This window comes from Poecilia reticulata, linkage group LG14 (assembly GCF_000633615.1).
Source record: "Poecilia reticulata strain Guanapo linkage group LG14, Guppy_female_1.0+MT, whole genome shotgun sequence".
Lineage (NCBI taxonomy): Eukaryota > Metazoa > Chordata > Actinopteri > Cyprinodontiformes > Poeciliidae > Poecilia > Poecilia reticulata.
The window spans coordinates 13,011,027-13,019,900 of record NC_024344.1 but is presented as its reverse complement, the minus strand read 5'-3'; positions in this window follow the sequence as shown (position 1 = coordinate 13,019,900).

Below are 8,874 nucleotides of genomic sequence, written 5' to 3'. Positions count from 1 at the left end.
AGCATATGTTTGCGTACAATAATAATTTGCATGCAAACTTGTTAATGAAACACAATGTATCATTAACATTTTGACCATGTTAATGACTGTCAAAATCACTTGCCTTGTAATTGCACACACTGGATAGAGACTGAAAGTCCCAGTCTGACTCTATGTACATCTATATCAAGCCTCGCCACAGATACCCAATTGAATTTAGGCCTGTACTTTGACCGAGGGCATTCTAACATTATGATCTGTTCGACGCTCCTCCATTTGTAACTTGTGACCTGTATTTCCAGGCTCATGTCATYTGTATTATGTAGGTTCATCCATCTTTTCATCAACTTTCTCCAGGTCTGAAGAAAAGCATTCCAGCAACATGAAGCGGCTGCCAAGGTGATTACCAATGGAGAAATGGTGTGTTAAAAGAGTTGTACAGATTTAGATTTCATACATGGTGGCTAACATGCAGACCAGAAAGTTTTGTGCTTTCAGTGGCATACTGCAATAAGGACTTCTCATAGTTTGTCTTTCAGCTCTGCCTTTTCCTTTTGTCACTTATCCATGCCGGCAGCCTGGAATAGCTGCGCAATACTTTGGCTCACAGTCGTCACCCTAACATCAGTTTGTGCAACATTGCAATTGCAAAAGGCTGTTTGTGTAAAGCATTTAGTAAACTGTAGTTGCTGTGGATATCTGCATCTCCATAGTTACTATGGGCATCTTCTCTGTTCATTTAGGTAAGACAGTTGTGCCCTATATATTCAGTTTGTGAGTGAAATGTATGAAATGTTCAAACTGTGTTGCTATCTTCCAGTTATTGCTGACCATCTGTCTTTGCGATGTTGTTTATTCACTAATGTTCTCTAGTAMACTTCCCTACCTTTTGCAGAATAACTGAATTTATACTSAGGTTAAATTACACACAAGTGGATATTTCCTACACTGGATTTTATTTACATGTATCAGAGCAATACAAATGCAAGAGTCACTTTTAAAGAGTTCTATTTGTAAAATAATAAGAAAAGGAAAATATTCTGTTCATTTTCTCTACAGTTGTACACTACTTTTGTTGATACGTCACATACAATACAAACAAAAATTCATTGACATTTTTTATGTACTATAWCAAGTGTTAAAACGTTTTTGGGGTATGAATACTTCCATTATGTGCTGTATTTTTAGCTCTGCTTGTTTTTGAACCAACCTCTGCTTCAGTATTACACAATACAATAGCATTGTTACAAGAGCAAAACATTTTTTTAATATTGCCTGCTTGTATTTATAGGGCAACAGGCCAACTACCTGCTCTGTATCTTTTATTCATGCTGCATAATGATGAGAACAACCATAAATGGAAGATCATGTGCATTCCTAGTCTTTTTTAATCGCATCCTAATATAAAGGAAGCAGAAACCTTCTGCACAGGAAAAAAACAAAACAATATTGTACTATATTAACGTTTGTCTGTATGTGAGCACCGGCTCTCTTATCAGCGACCCACTTATTTTAATTGCTTACGCACAAATACAAAGATAGAAAAAAAAAAGAAAAATCTAAATAGCACATAGTTATTCATGCCCCAACCTTACATGCACATAAACAAGGAGTATCTCCCTATTAACGTTTCATGTGATCAAGGCCTTTCTCTCATGTAAAATCATGAAAGAGAATACATTATCAGCGGCAAAAGCACAACTGCGTTGCGTGTAAAAACAAAAACGTGGAACTCAAAGAAGGGTTTAAACAGATTCTGACCCAATAATCCCAAAAAAAAAAAAAAAAAAAAAAAGCCTTTCCAGGATTTTCAAGTCTTGATTAATGTCACATTCCTTCTGCTATCCTCCAGCAGGATCCTTCATGACAGAGATTCATTGTATTTTAATCAAATTTATTCTCTGTCCCACTTTTAAAAGCTGATTTACTTTTCCTCAAACTTGTCTTGCAGCACATTTTCTCTCAGGAAACGACTTGTGATCTATCCCTTCAGTTTGTGACCTGTTACATGTTTACCAAATCAGACAAGCTGGTTCCCAGACATCACTTCAGATGCAGTACAAAAAAAAAGAAAAAGTACCAACTGCCTACCGCCAGCTGAATAATGAGATGTGTTGCTTTCTTTACTGTGCCTAGCAATCAACTTGCTTCATTTAACCTGTTGGAAGAGGCACTGCCATATGGCTTTAGAAGCTRCCGCACATTTCTTCAATCAGAAAGCAATTTAAGACTTGACTTTGAGGCTTGTCTCAGTGCTTTATTTTTTCTTGTAATATTTTTTTTTTCCCCTTGTGCAACAGACTTTAAGGTGTGTCACTCATTATGTGAGGTTAATCTGTATGAAAACAGAAGGTCATCATTACTCCCTCTTCCAACACTCTTTTGTTAATGTTGGCGGAAGGACCTTGCCCATGACGATTAAGGGTATGGTCTTAACGGTTTAAGTGTAGTACTCTTTAAATTTTTTATTTTTTTATTTTTCCCAACCAAAGAAGGTGAATTGAACAGGGACACACACAGATTGTCCATAACTCTTTGGGGGGAGGGAAAAGGACGGCATTCACAGCGGGAAGGAGAACACAGTAGGGCCTGGCATGGATGCAAAACCCCAGCGGGAGCAGAAAGTTTGTTGTTGAGAGAAATCCATCTGATCAAGTCGAAGAYTGTGATTACGCTCCTCTCTACAGTGCATTATGTTCCGTTTTTTTTGCCTTCAAACAATTCTCTCAGGTCCACTGTTATATTYATATTATAATTTATATATTTATATTCCACAATAATGGATTTCATTATCTTGTAATTCAGTAAACTAACTATGACAGCTAAGGTGCTAAGGTATAGTACATAGTGTAAATTMTCTGTTTGCATAAGGCAACCAGGCAACTTTGTACCACTTTATTTGCTAATATTTTCTTTTAAAAATGTAACAGAAATATAAAGAAATAAAATCCAGCCTTAGAATGTGTTGTGAAACTTTGTCTGCGGTTGAAACATGAACCTTCAGTTTCTACCAGACCACACAGAATAGCTTAAATTAACACTTATAACAATTTAAAATGCCAAATAAACATTAATTGGTATAAACACGTAGTGGAAATCATTTCGAAGAGGGTTATTATGTAAGATTTTCTTTTGTGGCTACAGCCAACAAAGAAAAATGAATGGCGTTTCTAGATTGGCTGTTTTTTAAACAGGCAACCAATATCATGTTCGGTAGTAATGTGCTTAGGTATTTCAGTGCTTAAGTATCCATTTTTATTTTTTATTTTTTAGATTTGCTCAAAAAAAAAAATTCCAAAAAATAGGCAGATTTCCCATCAATATTTTAAAGTTGCTTTCTGCACAAAAAAATCTGCAAAAAGTTGGATATCCAGATAGTGAACCACACTATACATGGAACTGTTATAATTAAGTTGAAAGATATGTTATATTTAAATATGACTCTAAATCTGTTTAACCATGCCCAACTAAATCGCATCCAGGCATACCTAAGTGACTCATCAGGGGAAAGACGCATATGCMACCCTCTTAGCACTAAAAAGGTTATTGTTCAGTAAAATGAAAAAAAAAACCCAAAAAAACAAGATGTTTACAAATTGCATTCTCCAAATGCTGGGAAATTTGGAAATTGAGATGCGTTTAAAAACAAAAAATTCCTTGTAATTCTTGACAGCCCGACTAAATACAAACAATGTGACTCTTTTCAAATCGGTAACAGTAAAAGTCAGTTAGTTTTGTCATTCAAAATATAATGGGGTCTTTTTCTTGAATGCTTTCTAGCAGCAACACAGAGTGACCCCCTTCTTTACATTAACTTTAAGCACTTTTTAACGTTGCGTTAGGTACTGATTCTATAGAATAAGTACCCTAAAACTCTGTGATCAGCATGTTGAACTCATGCTCTGTTTCTCTTGTTTGCAGCGTAGTTGACCTTTAATGACTGAACTACAGGTATAACGAAGACTGCGATAAGAGTCCTTTTTATAGCCGAGCTCTGGTTATTGTCCTGGTTATGTCATTTTAATGGCATTTTCTTCGTTATGTAAAGTGCCCATGTGTGTAGTGGAGATTTCTGGACAATTTTAGGTTTCGAGTCCCTTTAGTCCTCTATAGGTGGGACATTAATTTGAACACTGACCGCACCACTTCAAACTGTTCACAGTTGTCCCTGTTAGAGTCACGAAATCAAAATAATGAATTCAGAGTCATATTTTACCCTCAGCATATAAAATTACAAGCAGTTTGATTAGCGACAGTTATGCAAGCACTCTTGCAAATAATTGGGCTCGGGCAGCAAAAGCACTGTGGAAGTCTAATGTATCTGTAGTGTTTATTAATCTGTTGGGAAATAAATTGACTTTGTGGAGGACTAGGCATAAAAGAAAGCTCACCAAACGTTGCACAAATGTCAGCCGTGCGACAAACATACCTATTTCAAGGGTTTTGCAAAAGCTCAACAGCGTCCCCAAGACATTAAGAGGCACCAATATAAGATTCACTCGCCTGCCATGATTTGACACTCAACCTCTTGTTACAGCTCTAACGATACTATTCCATTGTTTCAGCCAATATCATTGCTGTTGTCAATTTTGTTTAAGCTTTTTAACTTGTGTGCGTGCGTCCGACGAGAGGAACAAGAGTGCAAAGATAACAGAACCGTGCCATTCCAAACTTTATCAGACATAACTGACATTTGCAACCTTTATCACGCTGCCTCCAGGCCTCGTGTGAAACAGTCCGCATCTGGATTGTGGCCTGTGACATTTAGACAACAGTTGGCACAATATCAGTTGGCCACTAGAAAACCAGTAGTGGCTATAAATCCTTCTTTTTGTGTTTGTTTTGACAGATGTCAAAAGTAAAAAAAAAAATCAGAATGTGGGATATAAAACAAGTTACTTAAAAGGTAAAGCAACACTTTTATCAGGGTAAACTTCCAACTATTTATTTATTTTTTTGTATGTTACTGAGTACATGATTAATCATGTGATACTGTGATTAGGGTGTGCCGACATGTATTTGATGGAGTTTATAATCAATTTTTCCAGCGCATGCAAACGTAATACTAACATCATCAAGTGTATGGTAATTATAGCTGCAGGCTCTGCATTGATTTCTTGGGGCTAAAGGGGTGATCCCCTTTCAGCTGCAGAATAATAGCTAAACCTTTACCATGGACGGGAATCGATAAACGTGCAGGACTTCACCTTAGTTGTGAAATGAGCACCACCACTGGGCACCCATTTAACCGCACGGTCAGGAAACTCTATCGCCGCCCTCTCCTCCAGAAATCCTGCGATCCGAGACAAAAAGTGAGGGTCTTGATTTGCGATGGCCTGATTGTTCTTAATATTAATTACATCCAAAAGCCACGGAAGCCTGTGTATTAATGAATAATTCAGAATTGTTTTTGAACCAGCCTTGTGAAATTGGCATTTGGTAAATAATGGATGAATCTCTGTCTTTGATAATAGGGTTTGCATTAGAAGTATGCTTTCCTTCATTGCGTAGGCCCTGTTCTTGCCCAGGCAAGTTATTGTGAAAGAATTGATTTCCCTAAAACCCTTACGTGCCAAAAGACATTTACGTCTATTGTCTGGGAGCCAGTGCATTAGTTAGGGTCCCCAGTGTCACGTTGGAAGGTAGGGGATATTTTTTTCAATCCATATATAATGCAGTGAACCTAATTATTTCCATAATGACGAGAAATTGCTGAACATAGCAATCGATGGCATCCAGCATATTTAACCATATGCAATCGTGAAAAATAATATTTTCAGAATAAATTTGTGCCCCTTCTGATTGGGGTTTATGAAATATATATTAGCAACCAAAAAAAAAAAAAAACGATTTCCTTGAACTAACTGTCGGGCGAAACAGGGTAATCAGTGAAGTTGATCAAATTTACCAAAGCATGTAATTTCACTCAGAGATGAAAAGCCCTGCTTTAACGGAGTGTTTAATCAAAGAAATAAATTGTTATTGATTCATGTATGCGTCTAGATTTGTAGTTTGGAAATAAAGTAAATGTTTACTGGTAAAAGTGAAAATCGACAGAGGTTATTCAAAACGCTTTGCTAATATTTATGTCGACTAAAGTCAAATTTTAGTCGGTTAACAAGTAGGCTTGACTTGTAGTTTTTCCATTGTGACATTGGATAAAGGTATAGAATTTACTAAAAGTCTTCTATATAGTTGATTATTGTGAAGTAAAGTCAGAAGTGCAACATGTTTTTTAAAAAGGATTTCAYTAAAAAAGTCTGAATGGCRTTACAAGCAATGGGGTTCAGTCATCTTTACTCTGATACTCTGAAGCCAGTAGACTTGGGTGTTCCTGCYAGAAACCAAAATGAACTTTGGGCCACCGAAGGTAGAAAACGCATTACATCACCCRTAGTTCAATAGTGGCATTCAAAGCATCAACAGAGGTAAAACATCCAAGTGGATAGATATATAGACACTGTATAGCCACAGCTACAGTTGAATTGCTTATATAAAAGCATATTCATGTGTTAGAATGACCTAACCCTGCCAAAAGAAAGGAATGAAAACATCTCACTGATGCGCTCCATCCACTCTGAAAGACCTTGAGGTGTTGTACAAAGAAGAATGGACCAGAGTTTTAGTTTTTTGATGTGCTAAGCTGGTGGAGGGAGACAGGCTTAAGCAATATCCAGACAAAATACAAAACACCTAAAATTGTAATACGAAAAGGTCTAAAAAAAAAGTTGAAGGGATAAGTCTACTTTGGTAAGGTACTGCAATTAGACACTGCAAAGTGAAGAGAGGCCATCAGAAATAGTTGGATTTTAATTTGGCACTTGCAGGTTTCAGGGTATTTTTAGACGCTCTGATAGAAACAACAGCATGACAATGCATTGATCACAGTAACTGTCWTCGACTAAGGGCTGTGAAACGACTGACAGAAACAGATCTGTCAAAATTCAGCGTAACAATATGTCACGCTCGCATTCRTGCTTGCAAACGCGTCRACACAGAGATGGTTCATTTTTCCAATTTATTATTTTAAAGCTGAAATTAATCCCACGGAGAGGAATAAGAATCATATAGTTCTGCCTGTTGCTCAGAAATAATTAGTTGGACTGCCTATCAGATCTTATTTTAATGGATTTTGTTGCATATGTTTATGAAAATTTCTACCTCTGTCAGTATATGTATATGTTATATGAAACAAACTCCCATTTTTTATCCTCATCGGTTTGAGTGACAAATGTCACAGACAAAACCGTATTCAGTTCTCAGTTGTCAGACACAATACATTTCACAATGCATTTTATATTTGTTAATGTTGACATGTGTTGACAGCATATGTGGTTTTGTGTGACATTTAAGTCGATTTTCTTTTACTCAYTGTTGAAATAGAACTTATATAAAATTGGCTGAAAATTATTAAAACTCATGTCATGCTTGGATTCAAAGTTGCAAGTGTTCTGACATGGTTTAATCTTCCCATTTATTGTGTCAAAGCTGAAATTAATCACATGGGATAAACAAAATAAGACTCCTGCTTTTTCTCATTTTAAGTCATCGCAGTGACGAGGATTTTTCAATTAAYATCATTTGACATGCGCACRTATATGGGCACAAATTTAGCCCACAAGTATTGTGACAAAATAAAACATGTCTAAAATTAGTTTATAAAGTTTTGCAGCTTATTTCAAGTTGCTGTTGGCATTTAGTAAGTMAAAAGGTAAGTGAAAATGGAGATCTGTTAAAGTTGCAGACTGTRGCTTTGGCTGTACAGTAAACTTTGGGTCGGTTCTGTTTAAAACCAGTAAAACTCTGACTATTGAACTGAAACATGTAGCTAAACCTCTAACTTTAACTACTTTTATTTTATAAAAATACCAGAAGTTGATATATGGTTAGGAACAGCACAGGGGAACGGGAGTGGGCCGTTTGGGTGGAAATGTGAAGCAAGAGTTGCTCAGAAAATGAGGAGACGCAGGCCACCCATGTCACAGAGCTCCTCTCTAAAATCCCTYGAAGCCAACATTAGTGTGGGGAAGGACCAGGGTGGTCCCGACCTGCATCAGTTCAAGCTGCTCTCCTGCCTGCAGTAGTGCCTCCGGGCAAAGCTCTCTGAGCCAAGTRCACGAAGTGTGCAAGAGAGGGAGAGGGAGCGTTCTCCAAGGTGTGCAGCAACAGTTGCTGGACCGGAGACGACGACTCAGTCAGGTAGAGCTTCTGAAGGAACAAAAACAACAGCATCAAACCGCTGTTATGAACTTGAGACGGGGAAAAGGTCATAAACGGAACATAAAATGGTCACTGTCTTGATACTTGACCTAGAAAATGGCAGACGCCGGTCCTGGACAGGAGGCAGTGCAACGCTGGTAGATTTTTGTGGTGTGGACCGTGATGTCGCCAACAGACGGAAGAAAGTTTTAACTGTAAAATGTGGCAATTTAGGCACATCAGGAGCAGCATCTTCCGTCTGAGCAAAGAAAAACACAGAATGACATGAAAAATGCTGCAATACAACCTCTCTTAACACGTCATAGTAGATGAATTGCTGCACCTGTGCTTGCCGCCAAGCCAAGCTGCTGTCATTACAGAGCATATCCACTATCCACTCCATCTTCCTAAACATCTGTATTTTTCTCCAATACCAAATTAARTGCTGTCACACTTTGGAAATTTTAGAATTATTTATTGTTATCATTATTGAGGTCTATGCGGTAGCACATTCATTTAGAAAAAATGTGGAGTAAAGAAATTCAATTTAAGGACTTTAGTGCACATAATTTACTCCCCCTCATGTATTTGGATACTTACTGAACATTCAAAGTTCAACTATAAAAAGTAGATGAACTTTTTATAGATTGTTCTCCAGTGTAGATTGTTCTCCTCTTTCTGAAAGAGGAGAACAAT